Source organism: Bombina bombina, chromosome 10 (genome assembly GCF_027579735.1).
Source record: "Bombina bombina isolate aBomBom1 chromosome 10, aBomBom1.pri, whole genome shotgun sequence".
Classification (NCBI taxonomy): Eukaryota; Metazoa; Chordata; class Amphibia; order Anura; family Bombinatoridae; genus Bombina; species Bombina bombina.
Window position 1 is genome coordinate 25,647,384 of NC_069508.1, and position 25,536 is coordinate 25,672,919.

A 25,536-nucleotide genomic window follows, 5' to 3' on the forward strand; every position below is an offset into this window, starting at 1 on the left:
TGAAAGGGGCATTTGGATGGGCATTGCCCTTCAAAGGGCATTTAGCTCTATTGCAGCCCAAACCCTAATCTAAAACTAAAACCCACCCAATAAACCCTTTAAAAATCCTAACACTAACCCCTGAAGATCCACTTACAGTTTTGAAGATCCGACATCCATCCATCAAGAAGCCTGCAGAAGTCTTCATTTTATCGGCTGAAGTCTTCATCCAAGCCCGCAGAAGTCTTCACCCAGACGGCATCTTCTATCTTCATCCATCCGGCGCGGAGCGGCTCGATCTTCAAGACATCCGACGTGAAGCATCGTCTTTGTTCGACGTCTTCTTCCAAAATGAATGTTCCTTTAAATAACGTCATCCAAGATGGCGTCCCTTAGATTCTGATTGGCTGATAGAATTCTATGAGCCAATCGGAATTAAGGTTGAAAAAATCCTATTGGCTGTTTGCAATCAGCCAATAGCATTGAGCTTTCATCCTATTGGCTGATCTGATCAGCCAATAGGATTGAGCTCGCATTCTATTGGCTATTCCAATCAGCTAATAGAATGCAAGCTCAATCCTATTGGCTGATTGCAACAGCCAATAGGATTTTTTCAACCTTAATTCCGATTGACTGATAGAATTCTATCAGCCAATCGGAATCTAAGGAACGCCATCTTGGATGACGTCATTTAAAGAAACCTTCATTGTAGAAGAAGACATTGATGGAAGAGGATTCTCCGCGCCGGATGTCTTGAAGATGGAGCCGCTCTGCGCCAGATGGATGATGATAGAAGATGCCGTCTGGGTGAAGACTTCTGCGGGCTTGGATGAAGACTTCGGCCGCTTGGATGAAGACTTCTGCCGGCTTCTTGGAGGATGGATGTCGGATCTTCAAAACTGTAAGTGGATCTTCAGGAGTTAGTGTTAGGATTTTTTAAGGTTTTTTTTTGGGGGGGGGGTTTAGTTTTAGATTAGGGTTTGGGCTGCAATAGAGCTAAATGCCCTTTTAAGGGCAATGCCCATCCAAATGCCCTTTTCAGGGCAATGGGGAGCTTAGGTTTTTTTAGTTAGGTTTTTATTTGGGGGTTTTGGTTGTGTGGGTGGGGGATTTTACTTCTGGGGGGTTGTTTGTATTTTTTATTTACAGGTAAAAGAACTGATTTCTTTGGGGCAATGCCCCGCAAAAGGCCCTTTTAAGGGCTATTTGTAGTTTATTGTAGGTTAGGGGATTTTTTTTATTTTGGGGGGCTTTTTTATTTTCTTAGGGCTCTTAGATTAGGTGTAATTAGTTTAAATCTTTGATAATTTATATTTTATTTTGTGTAACTTAGTGTTTATTTTTTTTGTAACTTAGTGTTTGTTATTTTTTGTAACTTTGTAATTTGTAATTGCAGATTTAAATTATTTGAGTAGGGTTAGGTGTTTAAATATATAATATAGTTAATTTAATTTGTAGTTTAATGTAATTTTAGTATAACAGTTAGGGTAGATTAATTATTAGTTTAATATAGTTTAATGACATTTAGTATAACAGTTTGGGTAGATTAATTATTAATTTAATATAGTTTAATGTAATTTAGTATAACAGTTAGGGTAGGTTAATTATTAGTTTAATATAGTTTAATGTAATTTTAGTATAATAGTTAGGGTAGGTTAATTAGTAGTTTAATATAGTTAAATTTAATTCTAAAGGTAAGTTTAAATTTATTATAAGATAGGGATGAGTTAATATTTAATGTACAGTTAGTGGGTTGTTAGGTTTAGGGGTTAATATCTTAATTTAGTTTATGGCAATGTGGGGGGCTGACGGTTTAGGGGTCAATAACTTTATTTAGTTACGGTGGGCTCCGGGAGCGGCAGGATAGGGGTTAATAACATAATGTAGGTGGCGGCGGTGTAGGGGGCGGCAGATTAGGGGTTAAGAACATAATGTAGGTGGCGGCGGTGTAGGGGGTGGCAGATTAGGGGTTAAGAACATAATGTAGGTGGCGGCGGTGTAGGTGGTGGCAGATTAGGGGTTAAGAACATAATGTAGGTGGCGGCGGTGTAGGGGGTGGCAGATTAGGGGTTAAGAACATAATGTAGGTGGCGGCGGTGTAGGGGGGGCAGATTAGGGGTTAATAACATAATGTAGGTGGCGGCGGTGTAGGGGGCAGCAGATTAGGGGTTAAGAACATAATGCAGGTGGCGGCGGTGTAGGGGGCGGCAGATTAGGGGTTAATAACATATTGTAGGTGGCGGCGGGGTCTGGGAGCGGCGGGATAGGGGTTAATAAGTTTATTAGAGTTGCGGTGGGCTCCAGGAGCGGCGGGATAGGGGTTAATAACTTTATTTAATTGCGGCGGGGTCTGGGAGCGGCGGGATAGGGGTTAAATAGTTTAGTATAGTGGCAGTGTTTAGTGACAGTATACAAATAAAGCTGTGAAAAAGCCGAATAGCAGCGAGATCGAAGACTGTTAGTTAACAACAGTCCGCTGCTCATCGCCCTGTACTTGGTGCGCGGCTTTATGACAGCTTTTTTGTTAATTATGGAGAGCGTATTCAGGTCCGCGGCCGCAATGTTAGGCGATGTCAGGCGAGCGTATTGGTGCCATTGAATTGCAGCACAGTTGACGGCTTGATAAGTAGGCCTCTTATTCTCAAATATGCTAAGTTCTCTTGGTATCCTTTGTTAGAAAGTGATCCTAGGTGAGCTCAGGATTGTGCTAATGTATTTTGTTACCTGGCAGCAGTGTCTGCAGCAATTTTTATGTCAATGTTGTACATAGCTGCTGCCATAGACTACTATAGACACATGCATGGTTCTGAGGTCCTAAGAGCCTACCTAGCTTTACTTTAAAGGGACAGTACACAGTAAAATTGTTTTTATATTAATGTACTTTCAATGACTTGTTATACCAGCAGCAGAGTAGTAAATTCATGAGAAATTGCATTCTCAGGTTTATTTGTGTACATGAAGTAGCTGGTTTTGTGCTTTTAAACCACAGCCTATGACAATGGGTTGAGCTTCAGGTAATATCAGATCTCATTATGTTATCACTTTGTGTACACACACTTGCTTCCTTATCTTTATATTTGTCTGGAAAACTAAAGCTTAATACATAGCGAGAACAATGGAAAATTATCATTTTATTACTTAACTATCCTGCACCCCACTGTGAGTGTAATCTCTTCTGCTGGCTGTGTTTACTTAGGGCTAGATTTATTAAGCCCCTACGGCAGCAAGTTCTCTCAAGAACTTGCTCGCCGTCATTTATCAAGCAGCGGTCACCAGACCGCTGCTTCCTTAGCCTCTTCGCCACCTATAATGTGGCGAAATTCAATCTTCTCGGTCTAGTCAGACCGAGGAGATTGACAGCTCCTGCCCACGCGTGATTGGCTGTGCGCAGGCAGGGGGCGGGATTGCACGCGAGCGCAAAATTGCGTATTCGCGCCCCTGTACGCCTCAGCTTTAATAAATCTAGCCCTTAGACTATTCAATAGCTGAGACTCCAGTATCAAAACTTTCAAAAACTCTTCAATAAACAGTACCAAGAGAACAAAGCAAATGTTATAATAGAAGTAAATTGGAAAGTTGTTTAAAATTTTTAGCTTCTTTAAAGATTAAATCATAGTTTCAATATTTTGTGTTTGGATTCTTCTGAGGATTTATGGCTATTTATGGATAATATGATTTTCATTGTATGCCCTTTAAAACGTGAAGTAGAAATTATAGGATAAAATAATTTGTCCAAGCTGAAAATACCAGCCAAATCCTTTGTGGAGCATCGCTGATGAAATCTGACATTTTTCTTAGAATCAGGGAGATATTAATAAGCAAGGTGACATTTCTGGAATGTTAAAAATGTTCAGGTGCTTAAAAAGGCAAGTGCATTCTGGGAGTCCGTCTTCTGTGGTACGAACCTCAGCTCTGTATTGTGTTCTTTAAAAAAAGAAAGTGATTGTGATATTTAATAGAGAAGAAGACAGGTTGGGTTAACACAAACTACCATCTTAGCAAACACACTGTTATTTCTTTAAAGGGACAGTCTAGTCAAAAATAAACGTTCATGATTCAGATAGAGCATGCAATTTTAAACAAATGTCTAATTTACTTTTATCACCCAATTTGCTTTGTTCCCTTGGTGGTATTTTTGAAAAGCTAAACCTAGGTAGGCTCAAACTGATTTGTAAACCGTTGAAAACCGCCTCTTAGCTCAGAACATTTTGAAAGTTTTTTTACAGTTAGACAGTACTAGTTCATGTGTGTCTCATAGATAACATTGTGCTCACTTCCGTGGAGTTATTTAGGAGTCTGGACTGATTGGCTAAACTGCATGTCTGTCAAAAGCACTGAGATAAGGGGGCAGTCTGCAGAGGCTTAGATACAAGGTAATCACAGTGTTAATACATGTTGGTTATACAAAACTAAGGAATGGGTAATAAAGGGGTTATCTATCTTTTTAGACAATTAACATTCTAGAGTAGACTGTCCCTTTTAACTCAGTGGTGTATTTAGGTGTTGTGCTACCTTAGGCACCAAAAACTTTGCCGCCCCCCAGGTTTTAGGCCTTTTTTAGCCATAATATTTTTTGATGAGGGTGTAACGTGACTTTTTTTTCCATGGCATTTCCAAGGCAAACCTTCATGTTAAAGTGTGCAGGTGTGTGTGTATATGGTGAGTGTATGTTTATGGTATGTGTGTAATGCAGTGTGCGTGTGTGTAGTGCAATATGCGTGTGTGTAGTGAGACTCAAAAAGTGCTACCCCAAAAAAATCTTCCGCCCTAGGCAAGTGCCTTGTTTGCCTAGGCCAAAATACGCCCCTGCTTTAACTGTTTGGCTGCCATTCTTGAGATGTCTTCTCATAAAACAATAAAAGTGTTAATTTGTAACTAGAGCTAAACTGAATTATTTTTTTAATTTCAAGAATCCAACTTTGTCTAAGAGCAAAGCAACAAAATATTAGCTCTATTTTCCACTCATATTACAAGTTAAAAGTAATATTTTATTGCTTGAGCAATGGTCTGGATAATAACATCTAGATGCCGGATATCTTAGGTGCACAAAGTCTCTTACATAGTAGACTTCTCATGTTGGCTATCGTTTGAGTGCTAAGCCGAGGTGCGCTAAACCTGAATTAGTAGAGTGCTTTACTTAGTTTATACTATAGTATATCACTGGATTTTAAGTAAAACAGTCACACACACACACATATATAAATATAGTCCTTAAAGTACCAGTATTATGTAACATTTTAAGGTGTCACCCCTTTGTCAAACATACAAAAATCACCCTGGTTCCTTCTATTCTCAAGCCCGTGGGCTGTACTATGTAATATATAAACTGTAGTGATATATGGATTGATCTCAGTTGAGTTGGTAAAAAGACTAGAATGAGAATACCCAATCTTTTAAAATAATTTTGACAGGGTAACACAGATGCATAGCTAGTAACCAGCCCTTATGTTTTCCCTTGCTGGGACTTAAAGGAACTGTAAAGACTAAAAATGTTATTGTTTAGAAAGATAGATAATCCCTTTATTACCCATTCCTCAGTTTTGCATAACCAACACAGTTGTATCTAAGCCGCTGCAGACAGCACCCTTATCTCAGTTATTTTGAAAGACTTGCATTTTAGTCAATTAGTGCTGACTCATAAATAACTCCATGGGAGTGAGCACAATGTTATCTATATGGCACACACAAACTAGAGCTGTCTAGCTTTCAAAAACTGTCAAAAGGCACTGAGATAAGAGGTGGCCTTCAAGGACTTAGAAATTAGTATATGAGCCTACTTTGGTTTAGCTTTCAACAAAGAATACCAAGATAACAAAACAAAGTTGATGATAAAAGTAAATTGGAAAGTTGTTTTAATTGCATGCCCTATCTGAATCATGAAAGTTTATTTTTGACTGTCCCTTTAAGTAATGTTGGTACGTATTAAAATATATATAAAATCTTCGGAAAGGTTAATCATTTTAATTAAATACATTTTACCAGTCAGGTATAATGACAAAGATTTCCACCTACTTTTATATTTGGTATAACATTCATTTTATACCAGTCATCTGAATTATTTGACATTTTAATCCCCAGATATGTAAGGTTTCCTTTTACATTACGAAAAAGCTCTCTACATGAATCAGGTTTTTATTTTATATATCCATCATTTTTTGCTTTTGATTTGCTGACTGTATACCCTGCCAATGACCCAAACTTCTCTAAACACATTAACAGTTTCTTAAAAGCTGTATTAGACTGAGGAAGAGCAGCAGGTCATCAGCATATAAAGGGGCCGATTTATCAAGCCCTGTATGCATTTAAATGCATCTGTTTCTGCGCAAGCCTTCAGGTTCTCCGGAAACAGGAGTTAAGAATCAGCGGAATTAAGACCGCTGCTCCTTAACTCGTCCGCCACCTCTGAGGCGTTGGACAGCAATCCGCCCGATCGCATATGATTGGGTTGATTGACACCCCCTGCTAGTGGCCGATTGACTGTGAATCTGCAGGGGGCGGCATTGCACAAGCAGTTCACAAGAACTGCTGGTGCAATGATAAATGCTGAGAGCGTATGTTGTCTGCATTTATCGATGTGCGGCGGACATGATACGCAATATCGGATTATGTCTGCTCACACCATTCCATTATAAATAGGCCCCTCTGTCTGAATCCTGAAAGAAAAAAGTTGGGTTTCATATCCCTTTAAATAAAGATAAATCTGATTTAAATAAAAAAAACTTTTGATTAAGTAAAAAAAAAAAAAAAAAATCAATTGATTTTTATCCACCCTGAGTGTAACATATGTATAACCTGATTGAACTCTACAGGAGCGAATCGAGCTTGACGCCGGAAATAGCGTTATGAAGCAGCGGTCAAAATATAACTGGTCCGCTGCCTCTGAGGCTTGGTCTTTAATCCACTTGATCCTATAGATCGTGCTGATTGACACCCCTTGCCTGAATCTGCAGGGGGCAGCATTGCACAAGCAGTTCACAAGAACTGCTTGTGCAATGATAAATGCCGACAGTGTATGCTGATACTCTACATCATATAATGTACGTCCACACTTTAATAAATCAGCCCCTACGTCTTGATATTGGATCATTTAATCTAAGTAGGTGATTTTCCTTAATATATGGCAATTTCATCTTTTCCCAGAATCTCTTTTTTTCCATTGATTTATGCTAACTGATGTAAATAACTTGCTATTTTATTTATGAATACAATTATTTTACTTCCTCTAAATTATTTACTTCTTTACCTTTATAAACAATAAATTTAAAAAAAAAATCGATGATCTTTGATTTTTGACTAAACGTGCAAATAATTTTCCTGTTTAAGTATTTAGCTTTAAATAGGAATAATTTATTTAATAAGAGTTAATTTATTTCGTTAGATTTAAATGATATTTAATTTAGGGGCGTGTTAGGGTTAGACTTAGCTTTAGGGGTTAATACATTTATTATAGTAGCGGTGTGGTCCGGTCGGCAGATTAGGGGTTAATAATTGTAGGTAGGTGGAGGCGACGTTGGGGGCGGCAGATTAGGGATTAATAAATATAATATAGGGGTCGGCTGTGTTAGGGGCAGCAGATTAGGGGTACAAAGGTATAATGTAGGTTGCGGCGGTGTACGGAGCGGCAGATTAGGGGTTAAAAAAATATGCAGGTGTCAGCGATAGCGGGGGCGGCAGATTAGGGGTTAATAAATATTATGTAGGTGTCGGCGGTATTAGGGGCAGCAGATTAGGGGTACATAGGGATAATGTAGGTTGCAGCGGTGTGCGGTCTGGAGATTAGGGGTTAAAAATTTTTAATAGAGTGGCGGCGATGTGGGGGGCCTCGGTTTAGGGGTACATAGGTAGTTTATGGGTGTTAGTGTACATTAGAGCACAGTAGTTAGGAGCTTTATAAACCGGCGTTAGCCCAGAAAGCTCTTAACTACTGACTTTTTTCTGCGGCTGGAGTTTTGTCGTTAGATTTCTAACGCTCACTTCAGCCACGACTCTAAATACCGGCGTTAGAAAGATCCCATTGAAAAGATAGGATACGCAATTGACGTAAGGGGATCTGCGGTATTGAAAAGTCGCGGCTGCAAAGTGAGCGCTAGACCCTTTCCTGACTGACTCTAAATACCAGCGGTAGCCCAAAACCAGCGTTAGGAGCCTCTAACGCTGGTTTTGATGGCTACCGCCAAACTCTAAATCTAGGCCTAAGATAGCAGAGACCATTGTGAGGGAGAGGGTTAGAAAGCTGTTTGGGATCGGGGAGGTGGGAGGGAAAGGGGGGGATCCTAAACGGCATAAAATAAAATCCTTAAAACTAAATACTGCCAAACAGTCTGCCAGCAGCTAAGATTATGGTGACCAGTGGTTTTTGGGAGGTATCAGGTGGGGATCAGGGGTGGGAGGTGTCAGGTGGGAGGGTAGTTTCTACACTACAGCTAAAATTAATCTTCAAACTGCCTGATTAACCCCTTCACTGCCGGGAATATTAGACGTGTGGTGTGCAGCTGCAATTAGCAGCCGTCTAATTACCAAAAAGCAAAGGCAAAGCCATCTATGTCTGCTATTTCTGAGCAAAGGGGATCCCAGAGAAACTTTTACTGATAACTAAATCAGTCATTTTTCTTTCTGGACCAATCATATTACAGCAGAAATGAAGAAGTATACAGACAATATTCACCAACATGACTAAGCCATCAAACATTGCAGCTATTACAATCACAACCTTTTTCATCATTAGAAATGTGACTGTGCTGCTATAATTATAGTCTGCATTTTGAAAGAATGAAAGCAAATAAATGAAAGCATTAATGATCGGCACGTTGATTACTGGTAGATTTCACTCACATCCAGCAGTCTCATTAGTGATGTCTGGATTAGATAAATATTGATAATAGTCTTTATGTATCTTGATTATGCCAAATGACAGCGATAAGAAAATGTTAGCTGTCAGATAACAATCACAGTTGTTGTAAGTGATTGCAAGTCTGTTATTAAAGTCACAGGAAATGCTTTAAGGTTGTAATACAAAATATTTAAATATGTGCAGTGAAAAAAACCCTGCAATATGGATCTATTTTACTGGTTCCCTTGTGAAACACCTTACATATAGTACTGCACACACGTGCACACTCCTGAACTTACCTTCCTGCTTGCACTAGTACCAAGGCCAAAAAGCAAATCCTGTAACCTACAGTACGTTTCCTTCAAAATGCTGCAAATTGGCTAAACCAGCTACATACAAAATAGTGATTGCTTAGAGCAGTTCACAACTTTATTTACAACTAGTTGTAATTAGAAACGATGAAAGGGACATGAAACCCAATATTGTTCTATCATGATTTAGATAGAGTATACAATTTTAAACAACATTCCGATTTACTTCTATTATTTAATTTGCTTCATTCTTCAGATATCTTTTGTTGAAGAAATAGCAATGCCCATGGGTTAGCCAATCACACGAGGCATCTATGTGCAGCTACCAATCAGGGGCAATGGGTAGTTTAGTTTCTTTTTTAGACTTAGGTTTTTTATTTTGGGGGGTTGGTTGTGTGTGTGGGGAGGGGGTAATATTATACTGTACTGTTTACTGTTTATTATTTTTTGTAATCTTTTTTCATAGTATTAGGTTTTCTTACATTTTTAATTTAGGTTTTTAATTATTAGTTTTTTTATGTTATTAGAATAGTAATATTGGGTTAATTTATAGTTTAATGTCAGTTTTTTTTATTTCACAGGTAAGTTTTTATTTATTTTTAGATATATAGATATAGTTATATTGTAACTTTTAATTTAAAGTTAGGGGGGTGTTAGTTTTAGGGGTTAAGAGTTTTATTTAGTGTTTTGTGATGTGGGGAGCGGCAGATTAGGGGTTAATAACTTTTATTAGTGTCGGCGATGTCAGGGAGCGGCGGATTAGGGGTGTTTAGACTAGGGGTTTATGTTAGGTTTAAACGTAACTTTCTTACCCCCATAGACATCAATGGGGTTGCGTTACGCCGATCGCCATTCTGCGATCGCAGGTGTTAGTTTGTTTTCTAACACTTTCTCCCCATTGATGCCTATGGGGGAAAGCATGCACGAGCACGTCAAATCAGCCCTTGGATTTTGTGTGGTATGGAGCTTAACACACAGCACAAGGAGGCAAGACTCGTAATCTAGGTGATTATTTTCTGCAATTGTTTTTAAATAGCCACACTCCATCCTCCAGTTACCTAATTTGGGGGAGCCAATCAGACTTGTAGATACATCTAGTCAATGTCATTTTGTTTGCAAACATTTTATTGCTTTGCAGTTTTTTAAATCTAATTATTTATGATGAGGCCAATAAGGGACATATAAGAGAAGAGTTAGGTTTGTCATACCTGGCATGATGATGAGGCCAATTAGGGACATATAGGAGAAGAGTTAGGTTTGTCATACCAGACATGATGAAGAGGCCAATAAGGGACATATAGAAGAAGAGTTAGGTTTGTCATACCTGACATGATGATGAGGCCAATAAGGGACATATAGGAGAAGAGTTAGGTTTGTCATACCTGACATGATGATGAGGCCAATAAGGGACATATAGGAGAAGAGTTAGGTTTGTCATACCTGACATGATGATGAGGCCAATAAGGGACATATAGGAGAAGAGTTAGGTTTGTCATACCTGACATGATGGTGAGGCCAATAAGGGACATATAGGAGAAGAGTTTGGTTTGTCATACCAGACATGATGAAGAGGCCAATAAGGGACATATAGGAGAAGAGTTAGGTTTGTCATACCTGACATGATGGTGAGGCCAATAAGGGACATATAGGAGAAGAGTTAGGTTTGTCATACCTGACATGATGGTGAGGCCAATAAGGGACATATAGGAGAAGAGTTAGGTTTGTCATACCAGACATGATGAAGAGGCCAATAAGGGACATATAGGAGAAGAGTTAGGTTTGTCATACCTGACATGATGATGAGGCCAATAAGGGACATATAGAAGAAGAGTTAGGTTTGTCATACCTGACATGATGATGAGGCCAATAAGGGACATATAGGAGAAGAGTTAGGTTTGTCATACCTGACATGATGATGAGGCCAATTAGGGACATATAGGAGAAGAGTTAGGTTTGTCATACCTGACATGATGATGAGGCCAATTAGGGACATATAGGAGAAGAGTTAGGTTTGTCATACCTGGCATGATGATGAGGCCAATTAGGGACATATAGGAGAAGAGTTAGGTTTGTCATACCTGGCATGATGATGAGGCCAATTAGGGACATATAGGAGAAGAGTTAGGTTTGTCATACCTGACATGATGGTGAGGCCAATAAGGGACATATAGGAGAAGAGTTAGGTTTGTCATACCTGACATGATGATGAGGCCAATAAGGGACATATAGAAGAAGAGTTAGGTTTGTCATACCTGACATGATGATGAGGCCAATAAGGGACATATAGGAGAAGAGTTAGGTTTGTCATACCTGACATGATGATGAGGCCAATAAGGGACATATAGGAGAAGAGCTAGGTTTGTCATACCTGACATGATGATGAGGCCAATTAGGGACATATAGGAAAAGAGTTAGGTTTGTCATACCTGGCATGATGATGAGGCCAATAAGGGACATATAGGAGAAAAGTTAGGTTTGTCATACCTGACATGATGATGAGGCCAATAAGGGACATATAGGAGAAGAGTTAGGTTTGTCATACCTGACATTATGATGAGGCCAATAAGGGACATATAGGAGAAGAGTTAGGTTTGTCATACCTGGCATGATGATGAGGCCAATTAGGGACATATAGGAGAAGAGTTAGGTTTGTCATACCTGACATGATGATGAGGCCAATAAGGGACATATAGAAGAAGAGTTAGGTTTGTCATACCTGACATGATGATGAGGCCAATAAGGGACATATAGGAGAAGAGTTAGGTTTGTCATACCTGACATGATGATGAGGCCAATAAGGGACATATAGGAGAAGAGTTAGGTTTGTCATACCTGACATGATGGTGAGGCCAATAAGGGACATATAGGAGAAGAGTTAGGTTTGTCATACCTGACATGATGATGAGGCCAATAAGGGACATATAGGAGAAGAGTTAGGTTTGTCATACCTGACATGATGATGAGGCCAATTAGGGACATATAGGAGAAGAGTTAGGTTTGTCATACCTGACATGATGATGAGGCCAATTAGGGACATATAGGAGAAGAGTTAGGTTTGTCATACCTGACATGATGATGAGGCCAATTAGGGACATATAGGAGAAGAGTTAGGTTTGTCATACCTGACATGATGATGAGGCCAATAAGGGACATATAGGAGAAGAGTTAGGTTTGTCATACCTGACATGATGGTGAGGCCAATAAGGGACATATAGGAGAAGAGTTAGGTTTGTCATACCTGACATGATGATGAGGCCAATAAGGGACATATAGAAGAAGAGTTAGGTTTGTCATACCTGACATGATGATGAGGCCAATAAGGGACATATAGGAGAAGAGTTAGGTTTGTCATACCTGACATGATGATGAGGCCAATAAGGGACATATAGCAGAAGAGTTAGGTTTGTCATACATGACATGATGATGAGGCCAATAAGGGACATATAGGAGAAGAGTTAGGTTTGTCATACCTGACATGATGGTGAGGCCAATAAGGGACATATAGGAGAAGAGTTAGGTTTGTCATACCTGACATGATGATGAGGCCAATAAGGGACATATAGAAGAAGAGTTAGGTTTGTCATACCTGACATGATGATGAGGCCAATAAGGGACATATAGGAGAAGAGTTAGGTTTGTCATACCTGACATGATGATGAGGCCAATAAGGGACATATAGCAGAAGAGTTAGGTTTGTCATACATGACATGATGATGAGGCCAATAAGGGACATATAGGAGAAGAGTTAGGTTTGTCATACCTGACATGATGATGAGGCCAATTAGGGACATATAGGAAAAGAGTTAGGTTTGTCATACCTTACATGATGATGAGGCCAATAAGGGACATATAGGAGAAGAGTTAGGTTTGTCATACCTGGCATGATGATGAGGCCAATAAGGGACATATAGGAGAAGAGCTAGGTTTGTCATACCTGACATGGGCATTTCGGATCCTCAGTGGTTTTACTCTGCATAATTAAACATTTTATATCACTATATCTGAGTTTATGCTCCCTTTGATGTCCACGTAAAGGAACATAAGTTCGGAATTCCCTCACAAAAACATAGTCGGACACTATTTTTTTGCTTTGTTTTTGCTTTGTTTGCCATTTGTCAGGAGGTAAAATTAGAATTAGGAACACTGAAGTCAAAAGTAAACTTTCATAATTCATATAAAGCACACAATGTTAAACAATTTTCTAATTTACTTCCATTATAAAAATGTGCAAAGTCTTTTTTATGCACACTGTCTGGGTACCAGCTCCTACTGAGCATGTGCAAGATTTCACAGTATGTGATTGGCTGATGGTTGTCACATGATACATTTATATGCACACTGTCTGAGTACCAGCTCCTACTGAGCATGTGCAATATTTCACAGTATGTGATTGGCTGATGGTTGTCACATGATACATTTATAGGTACACTGTCTGAGGTACCAGCTCCTACTGAGCATGTGCAAGATTTCACAGTATGTGATTGGCTGATGGTTGTCACATGATACATTTATATGCACACTGTCTGAGTACCAGCTCCTACTGAGCATGTGCAAGATTTCACAGTATGATGGTTGTCACATGATACAGGGGAAGAGGAAAATGGAAGTAATCTTGAAAAAAATGACTACTTAGTTGAATACTGCATTGTCTTTGTAAAATGCATTTGTTCAATTCTACTGTATTTAATAGTCTTTAAACACATGCACATGCACTTATGTAACATTAACCTAGCAACACTCGTAAAAAAAGAAAGAATTTTTAAACTATAACCCCCCAAAACTGTTCTTACTTTACCTTCCTCGCACAGCCTCTTTAGCTCCTTTGTTTTTTTCAAAAGCGTGTCACGAGTGCGCTGTCTAATCACAGCTAGGCCAATTGCGCCATTCATCTAAATATAGCGTTTCAGTGCTGGGTAAATCAGTTAACAACAGTTTTTTTTTTAAATTAATTTAATTACTGCTGCTGTCTGCCCCTCTTAAAATGGCTTCTTTGTTGTGCAGCTGTACTGCCTAATGAAGAACACTGTTGCTGGCAATTCAAGTTACAGTGAAATCCAATCCTACATGCCTGCAGCAGTGGGGTAAACTGCTATATACCTGCATGTAATAGACACTACTGTAAAGAAGATTATGCACCAATACTGATATAAAAATCCAGTATAAAACCTTTAAAAAACTTTCTTAGAAGTTCCCAGATTAGCTCTGTTGATGAGGTTAGGCTGGGAAATCAGGAAGGGCAGACACTCCCCCTCCTCTGCATATGACAAGACGCATTACACTAACAGGAGCAAGCAGGAATCTGTAGACTTTAGTCTACATCTGATACTTTGGGGCTTGGTTAGGAGTCTGAAATTCAGCACAATATTATTAAAAAATAAGCAAAACTATATATTATTACAAAAACAATCCCAGAAGAAAAATCTAGTGTACAATGTCCCTTTTACTGGGTGCCCCACACACACTTGTCATAATACCTTACGGATAGGTGGCCAGAGGGTTGATTAAAAAGGGAAATATAAAGTTGCTGCTTTAAATACTGGGCCAGATTACAAGTGGAGAGTAAAAATACAAACTTGCATTGTGCACTGGCTTTGAAAGTGCATAGTTAATGATACAATACTTTCCCTTATCTAATAGATATTTATGAGGGTACGCACCAAAAACCATGTTGAATAACGCTCCAGCACTAAGCACAAATGTGGAGTTTTTGGTTAAGTTAATTGGTCTAGGTCTTCTATACTTTTTATTGCACGCGAGCAAACGACGAAGCTTGACTGGTGATCGAGCTCACTGCGTTTTGCATTATGAGAGTATGTAACACAATAATCTTTAGCTTTATATTTCTTGAACTTACCATCACTTTAAGAGCTGCATGTGTTTGATGTCCAAGCTAGTGGGTTTTCTCTTCGTATCACAGATGTATCAAATAACTCAACGTTATAGCTCATGCACATATTGTTCAACAATTTGTCCAACTGGGGTTAACAGAATCGATCTATAAATTGCAGTTAATAACACCGACCACTGGAGGTCGCACTTGTTCAACTTTCCCAAGCTCTGCATCAGATTTAGGAAAAATATTTATAATTCTTTATAAAAATAGAAAAGAAAAAAAAAAATAACATATAATCATTTCATATTTGTTTTACCACTTTATTTTTTGGGGAAAAACTGGATTTTCACATTTTTGTAATTTATTATTTTTACTAAACTTTGCTTATTCAGTTATCATAGGATATACCTGATTTGTTCAATTTCATCTGCTTATTTTTTTTTTTTATTGAGAGATGCTCTGTAAAAAAAAAAAAGATTTTTAATTAAAAAAATAATTGGGGGAGGGGCGTGTCCGAGCTCTGACGAAGATAGCTGCTTATTAATTACGGCTGCAAAAAGGAGCTGATATTTTTGCTAACTATAGCTCATCAAGCCCAAAATTCATGTCTTTTTAAACGTTTATGCAATGACTTTTGCTTGAGGAGCAGACTTCTACAGCTATTACATGGGCTTTCAGCTCGGCAGCCCAGATATGCTATGGTACAGAGTGGAGGACTAGTAACAGTCTAAGGGGTAAATTTAATAATGTGCGAGCAGACATGATACGATATAGCGGATCGTGTCTGCCACACATCGATAAATGCTGACAGCATACTCTGTCGGCATTTATCATTGCACCAGCAGTTCTTGTGAACTGCTGGTGCAATGCCGCCCCCTGCAGATCGGGTTGATTTCTGTCCGTCGCCTTAGAGCAGGCGGACAAGTTATGGATCAGCGCTACTTCATAACTTCTGTTTCCGGTGAGCCTTAATACGGAGCTTGATAAATTGACCCCAAACCCTCAACAGCTCTCCCTATTTTCCTGGTCAGCCAGGTCACACAGCTGTAAGCACTGAATTAAAAATACAGGACATAACAAACCTAGAGGGTCGAAATTTCTCTACTATTGAAAACACAATGAAGCTTAGTCGGTTATCTAGACTGAATACGTTGGATAGCCAGCTCCACGATCATTTTTCGCGCCTTTCAGAGAACTTACAATTAACATGGGAGAGTGTTAACAGAGCCAAGACTCCAAGAATTTTACTAGCTTCGGCAAGTAAACCGGCCCTGCAGGAAGATATATACAGGGAGTGCAGAATTATTAGGCAAGTTGTATTTTTGAGGATTAATTTTATTATTGAACAACAACCATGTTCTCAATGAACCCAAAAAACTCATTAATATCAAAGCTGAATAGTTTTGGAAGTAGTTTTTAGTTTGTTTTTAGTTATAGCTATTTTAGGGGGATATCTGTGTGTGCAGGTGACTATTACTGTGCATAATTATTAGGCAACTTAACAAAAAACAAATATATACCCATTTCAATTATTTATTTTTACCAGTGAAATCAATATAACATCTCAACATTCAAATATACATTTCTGACATTCAAAAACAAAACAAAAACAAATCAGTGACCAATATAGCCACATTTCTTTGCAAGGACACTCAAAAGCCTGCCATCCATGGATTCTGTCAGTGTTTTGATCTGTTCACCATCAACATTGCGTGCAGCAGCAACCACAGCCTCCCAGACACTGTTCAGAGAGGTGTACTGTTTTCCCTCCTTGTAAATCTCACATTTGATGATGGACCACAGGTTCTCAATGGGGTTCAGATCAGGTGAACAAGGAGGCCATGTCATTAGATTTTCTTCTTTTATACCCTTTCTTGCCAGCCACGCTGTGGAGTACTTGGACGCGTGTGATGGAGCATTGTCCTGCATGAAAATCATGTTTTTCTTGAAGGATGCAGACTTCTTCCTGTACCACTGCTTGAAGAAGGTGTCTTCCAGAAACTGGCAGTAGGACTGGGAGTTGAGCTTGACTCCATCCTCAACCCGAAAAGGCCCCACAAGCTCATCTTTGATGATACCAGCCCAAACCAGTACTCCACCTCCACCTTGCTGGCGTCTGAGTCGGACTGGAGCTCTCTGCCCTTTACCAATCCAGCCACCGCCCATCCATCTGGCCCATCAAGACTCACTCTCATTTCATCAGTCCATAAAACCTTAGAAAAATCAGTCTTGAGATATTTCTTGGCCCAGTCTTGACGTTTCAGCTTGTGTGTCTTGTTCAGTGGTGGTCGTCTTTCAGCCTTTCTTACCTTGGCCATGTCTCTGAGTATTGCACACCTTGTGCTTTTGGGCACTCCAGTGATGTTGCAGCTCTGAAATATGGCCAAACTGGTGGCAAGTGGCATCTTGGCAGCTGCACGCTTGACTTTTCTCAGTTCATGGGCAGTTATTTTGCGCCTTGGTTTTTCCACACGCTTCTTGCGACCCTGTTGACTATTTTGAATGAAACGCTTGATTGTTCGATGATCACGCTTCAGAAGCTTTGCAATTTTTAGAGTGCTGCATCCCTCTGCAAGATATCTCACTATTTTTGACTTTTCTGAGCCTGTCAAGTCCTTCTTTTGACCCATTTTGCCAAAGGAAAGGAAGTTGCCTAATAATTATGCACACCTGATATAGGGTGTTGATGTCATTAGACCACACCCCTTCTCATTACAGAGATGCACATCACCTAATATGCTTAATTGGTAGTAGGCTTTCGAGCCTATACAGCTTGGAGTAAGACAACATGCATAAAGAGGATGATGTGGTCAAAATACTAATTTGCCTAATAATTCTGCACTCCCTGTACTGCAAAGAACCTTTGTTATTGGAGACATTATTAATGGGAATACGCATTGTGACACCCTCTCCTGAACCCATGCATAGTGTAGCTGATAGCTTTGCAAGAACGAAGAACAGAGCGGCTACCGAGGAGCGACATGGTGCGCTGTCCTGGGCTGTGACAGACACGGAGACACGAGCTGAGACCTCTTACCTCACAGTGGATGATGGAGGGAAAGCAAGAACCCAAAACCCGGTACAGAGGCGAAACGAAGAGAGGAAGCAACAGATACAATCAAATTCTGCTTTGTTTGGAGATTCTGTTCAAATTAATGGTAACTTGCGGCCGCAAGTATTGCACTCTCTGTTTGTGTCATCACCTCTTCCCACCCTCTTCTATGCAGACCAACGAGACTTAAATTGGGACCCTGGTGGGATACCTCTGGAGAACAGAATAAGAGCCTTTGGTTTTCCCCGAGAGCTGGCGTGGGATAGTTTTGCATTATCACAAACATAGCTTTATAATACATGTTCACCTATCTAAAGACTATGGACTCGGACAGTTGTTTTATTATCTCTCCCATATAGGTTTATTTAAAATGCCCATTTAAGTTGGTAAGCCCCCTAGTTTAGGTGTTATAGGAACAGCATATATCAGTGTTTTTCAACCAGTGTGCCATGAGAGATCCTCAGGTGTGCCGCGGCAGACTGACAACAGTGTGACATATTTTTTACATTTTGCTTGTTTCAATATGTCATGTATAGTTTGTAGGAGGCATGGCATGACAGCACAGTACAAAAAAAGGGGGTTAAATAAACTAGCGCTTAAGAGTTAATATCCCTTGCCCTATTCTCCTACTATCTACTTCCCAGATAGAAAGGTGTATAAAGTGAAAAAGTTATGGAGATTAGGCGCTTAATCTGCAAAAGGGATAAAGGTGTGTATGGAGGTCGTTAGCTAAATATGTAGAAAAAACTGGACCTTGGACAGAATAAGTAAAAAATTCTTCTACAATTTATTTTCAAAATAAAAACATGATAATACCAAGATAAAATAAATCACAATCCCTAAGTGTTGCAACACTATATCGATCAATTCATAAAATTTCTAAAATTCAGATATACATTTGTTTCATACACAAATAAAAGGATTTATCTGCTCTTTTGTATCCTTTGTTCAAAGATTTTAGATAGAATGTATTCTTTTATTTCAACACAATTAATAATATTTGTCTCTATTTGATATTTTATATCTATATTTCATCAACTTTAAAATTACAAATATGTAGCAAAAACTAACAATTAGTTAAAACAATTTAAATGCAAGATTATAAATGGTGTCCCCACAATGGCTGTTTACTTATATTGGTTGTAATTTTGTGTATCTAAAAAGTTCATCAAAGCATTTGTAAGTAATTGGAGATAAGTTACTGAGGGCTGTGTTCTTTATCCTTATATTTATGTTGTGATATATTACGGTTTCACATTTACCTCTTTGTATCCTCAGTGAGCTTAATTTGTAGAAAAGGAATGTTCCAAACAGTGTTTAGGGGTGATTTTCTTACCCTCTCTTGTGAGCTGTTACTACTCACGGCTTCCCAGCGGTTCCTATGTGTCCTCAGTTTCTCAGTTTTATAATCTTGCATTTAAATTGTTTTAACTAATTGTTAGTTTTTGCTACATATTTGTAATTTTAAAGTTGATGAAATATAGATATAAAATATCAAATAGAGACAAATATTATTAATTGTGTTGAAATAAAAGAATACATTCTATCTAAAATCTTTGAACAAAGGATACAAAAGAGCAGATAAATATTTTTATTTGTGTATGAAACAAATGTATATCTGAATTTTAGAAATTTTATGAATTGATCGATATAGTGTTGCAACACTTAGGGATTGTGATTTATTTTATCTTGGTATTATCATGTTTTTATTTTGAAAATAAATTGTAGAAGAATTTTTTACTTATTCTGTCCAAGGTCCAGTTTTTTCTACATATTTAGCTAACGACCTCCATACACACCTTTATCCCTTTTGCAGATTAAGCGCCTAATCTCCATAACTTTTTCACATGACAGCACAGTACAGTGTGTGTGTGTGTGTATATATATATATATATATATATATATATATATATATATATATATATATATATATATATATATACTGTATATTTATATATACATACTGTATTAGGCTACAATGTGTGATTTTGGGATGGTGGTGTGCCACAGGATTTTTTAATGTAAAAAAGTGTGCCATGGCAAAAAAAGGTTGAAAATCACTGGCATATATAATACTGCTTTGCCCCATTTGTTCAGCTTGACATTATTCTATATATGGCCAAAATCATGTGTGACTACTGTGTAGGCTACTATGGCAATGTCTGTAGTGCACAATAGAATCTCCCCTTATGTGTGAGTTCGTTTTGATCATATAGAGAGTGTACTAAATTCCTACTTACAGTTTGGATAAACAAGTTCAGCCCATTTCAAAATTGTCTCACCTAATTTATGCCCAATATGGTATTCTCTTATCTATAGTAACTATGCAAGCGACAATGTGTAATATAACAGAGTCACTACTTTATTCTACAGAATGATCACCAAAGCCACATCTTTATCTCCTTTTATTATTATTATTATTATTATTATTATTGGATTTGTAGTCCAAGTTCTCTGTGTACAAATGTTATAGGCAATGTAAAAGGTTAAACACCTGATAACCCTCAAGTCATAACCATATGTTGTTTCCCTGCTAGAACTTTGCTAGGTCTAAAAGTGGCCCCACTCAGATACCCTCATCTTAAATTATGAGCTATCTTGGCTTATTTATTTATCTTTGGTTTAAAAGGTTCATTATCACTGTTTTAGTTATAGTATTTACCTGTTATCGACTAGTCACTGTAGACATATATACTAGGTATATTGCTCTGCCAAAGCCTACAATCTGAAATATTAAGATCCTGAGCTGTCCATGATAACTTTTATTAGTTGATGATGAGCTGTAGACATATCTCTCCCTAATATTAAAGCCATGTTGCAGTTGAGGTAAACGGCAGCTTACTATTAAAGGGACAGTACACTGTAAAATTGTTTTTCCAGTATTGTATTTTAAATAACTTTTTATACCAATTGCAGAGTATAAAATATTTGAGAAATTGCATTTTCAGGCTTATTTGTGTATATGAAGTAGCTGATTGTGTGCTTTGAAACCACAGCTTATTACAATGGGTTGAGCAGCGAGCGTCAGGTAATATCAGATCTCATTATGTTATCACTTTGTGTACACACACTTGCTTCCTTATCTTATATTTGTCTGGAAAACTAAACCTCAATACATAGAGAGAACATTGGACAATTATCATTTTATTACTTAACTATCCTGCATCCCACTGAGAGTGTAACTTCTTCTGCTGGCTGTGTTTACTTAGCCTTGTCAATATCATATACTCCAGTATCAAAACTTTCAGTATATGTGGCTATACCACAGGCTAAATCAGCTATTTCAAATGCTGAAATAGGAGTAAAGGAGCTACTTGTAACCAATTTAATACATTCTAGCAGGTAAAAAGGATCATTGGGAATAATTTAAAGGGAAGAACATTTTTGGGTGAACTGTCCCTTTAAGTTCATCACTAGGAATTACTTATCTACTATTACGGCTAGCCTGTTCTTGGGTATAGGGCCCATACCCAGGTGGCAAAATTAAACTTTAGAAATATTCCATGCCGTTTGTTTGTCTACTCTATATAATGGTAAACCTGTATAAAACTTGTTTATCCAATATTAAATACTTCTTATATTATATTTTATATTGGCACTATAATAAATGTATAAGTGACCCTTATGATAACAGACTCCCTAAGAATATTTTCACCCTATTAACCAACCGGACACTACCCCCACTCATATATAGTACTCTGGTACCTATGGATTCTGTCCAGAGACTAAAGTCGCGGTTTTTCTTGTAATAACCGCAATTATTATTTTTACAGACAATTAATATAACCATCTATACCTGTGTATTTATATATGTTATATGCTGTTGTACTTTTAATCTCACCACATCAATATCTGGTGCACTGTGAGCTACTTCATATATTGTCTATTTTCATATATTAATCTTAGAGCCTGTTTTTTTCTTTAACCATATAAACAAAGGGCAACAATGCCTTTCTGAGATTTTGGTTGCTCCTAATGATCTCTATATTTAACATGTTCACACCATAGTAACCTGCACCATATATGCCCAACAACAATCTAAACTTACCAAGCTCTTCAGTAATAATAGCTATACATATCTTATCTATACTATAAGCTCTTTAAGTGTTAATATACGCACCTGTAAGATCCAGAAAATACATATACACTAATCATATCTTTTCTGAATCATTTCTAGTAGCATGATAGTGGTAGCTTATTAGGCTCCTAAAATGGTGATTTAAACAGTATCTATAAGCACCTTTTATTGGTTTAACCACAGCATTATATACAGTATATTTATATGTAACACTATCTTAATATATTCATTTTGCTCCTCTATTTGTATATTACTGAACTAGTCTATTGAGACACAAGAGTGACCTCTAAGGATTGAAGAGGACATTGTTATTTTTTCATCTCTTAAAAATAGAAAATGCGAGGTTTATTTCCTGCATGTTTAAGTTTATCTGTGAAGTAACAGGTATGATTATATCTTTTTTCTGTCACTATGGATGATATGACCTATCCTTCTTGTATTTGTATACCACTTAAAACATTGTTGTATATATTACATTTCATGTTAAACCTCAATAAAAAATGATATATATATAAAATTGTACTGGATATATTTAGTTCAAAAACATTTTTGAGATTAACACTTTGAGCACATAAACACTTTGAGATTGTAATATAAAATTATTGCTTAGTAAAAAAAAACCAATATAATAATAATAAAATATAATTGATTTATTTTGCCACCTTTTCCTGTAATTAAATTTTAATTGTAAATATAGTTAAATATTATTAACCTCTAATCTGCTGTCCCTAACATCGCCGCCTCCTACCTTCATTTATTAACCCCTAATCTGCCGCCCCCAATGTCGCCGCCACTATACTATATTTATCAACCCCTAATCCTAAGTCTTACCCTAACCCTAACACCCCCTAACTTAAATATAATCAAAATAAATCTAAATAAAACCTACTATTAATAACTAAATAATTCCTATTTAAAACTAAATACTTACCTGTAAAATAAACCCTAAGCTAGCTACAATATAACTAATAGTTACATTGTATCTAGCTTAGGGTTTATTTTTATTTTACAGGTAAGTTTGTATTTATTTTAAATAGGTAGAATAGTTATTAAATAGTTATTAACTATTTACTAACTACCTAGATAAAATAAATATAAAATTTACCTGTAAAATAAAACCCAACCTAAGTTACACTAACACCTAACACTACACTACAATTAAATAAATTAACTAAATTAAATACAATTAAATAAATTAAATACAATTACCTAAATTACAACCCCCCCCCACTAAATTACGCAAAATAAAAAACAAATTACAAGATATTTAAACTAATTACACCTAATCTAATAGCCCTATCAAAATAACCCCCCCCCCCCCAAATAAAAAAAAACCCTAGCCTAAACTAAACTACCAATAGCCCTTAAAAGGGTCTTTTGTGGGGCATTGTCCCAAAGAAATCAGCTCTTTTACCTGTAAAAAAAAATACAAACAACCCCCCCAACAGTAAAACCCACCACCTACACAGCCAACCCCCCAAATAAAACCCTAACTAAAAAAACCTAAGCTCCCCATTGCCCTGAAAAGGGCATTTGTATGGGCATTGCCCTTAAAAGGGCATTTAGCTCTATTGCAGCCCAAACCCTAACCTAAAAATAAAACTCACCCAATAAACCCTTAAAAAAACCTAACACTAACCCCTGAAGATTCACTTACAGTTTTGAAGACCGGGTAAAAGAGCTGATTTATTTGGGGCAATGCTCTGCAAAAGGCCCTTTTAAGGGCTATTGGTAGTTTAGTTTAGGCTAGGGGTTTTTTATTATCTTGGGGGGGGGGTTATTTTGATAGGGCTATTAGATTAGGTGTAATTAGTTTAAATATCTTGTAATTTGTTTTTTATTTTGTGTAATTTAGTGTGTTTTTTTAATTTAGGTAATTGTATTTAATTTATTTAATTGTATTTAATTTAGGTAATTTATTTAATTGTAGTGTAGTGTTAGGTGTTAGTGTAACTTAGGTTAGGTTTTATTATACAGGTAAATTTGTATTTATTTTATCTAGGTAGTTAGTAAATAGTTAATAACTATTTAGTAACTATTCTACCTAGTTAAAATAAATACAAACTTGCCTGTAAAATAAAAATAAACCCTAAGCTAGCTACAATGTAACTATTAGTTATATTGTAGCTAGCTTAGGGTTTATTTTACAGGTAAGTATTTAGCTTTAAATAGGAATTATTTAGTTATTAATTGTAGGTTTTATTTAGATTTATTTTAATTATATTTAAGTTAGGGAGTGTTAGGGTTAGGGTTAGACTTAGGTTTAGGGGTTAATAAATTTAATATAGTGGCGGCGACATTGGGGACGGCAGATTAGGGGTTAATAATATTTAACTAGTGTTTGCGAGGCGGGAGTGCAGTGGTTTAGGGGTTAATATGTTTATTATAGTGGCGGCGACATTGGGGCGGCAGATTAGGGGTTAATAAGTATAATGTAGGTGTCGGCGATGTCCGGAGCGGCAGATTAGGGTTTAATAAATATAATGTAGGTGTCGGCAATGTTGGGGGCGGTAGATTAGGGGATAATAAGTGTAAGATTAGATGTGTTTAGACTCGGGGTTCATGTTAGGGTGTTAGGTGTAAACATAACTTTTGTTTCCCCATAGGAATCAAAGGGGCTGCGTTACGGAGCTTTACGCTGCTTTTTTGCAGGTGTTAGGCTTTTTTTCAGCCGGCTCTCCCCATTGATGTCTATAGGGAAATTGTGCACGAGCAAGTACAACCAGCTCACTCGCTGATTTTAGCAGCTCTGGTATTGGAGTGCGGTATGGAGCTCAATTTTGCTCTATGCTCACTTCTTGCCTTTTAACTCTGGGTTTATAAAAACCTGTAATACCAGCACTGTAGGTAAGTGAGCGGTGACAATAACGTGCAAATTAGTACCACACCCCTCATAACGCAAAACTCATAATCTGGCCGAATGTGTTTTACACCCTCTTATTTAAATTGTAAATTAAACAAACACTCAAACTTTAAAGCCTACTCTACGTTCTATTCCTTTGGAAGATTTTGTAACGTCTTTAATCAGGTTTTCAAATTTTAAGACAATATAATTTATGTGAAAACTATTAGAAATCCATGTGGTCCTCTATTGACGTCACACTATGTTAACTATAGTTTTATTTCAACTGAGTGAAGACTTTTTGGGCATACATATATTTATGTATTTATTTATGTGTTTATGTATTTATATATATATTTATTTATGTATTTATTTATATATATATATTTATGTATGTATTTATGCGTTTATTTATATATTTATTTATGAATTTATTTATATATTTATTTGTGTATTTATATATTTATTTATGAATGTATTTATTTATATATATATATATATATATATTTATGTATTTATTTATATATTTATTTATGTATTTATTTATATATTTATTTGTGTATTTATATATTTATTTATGTATTTATTTATATATTTATTTGTGTATTTAT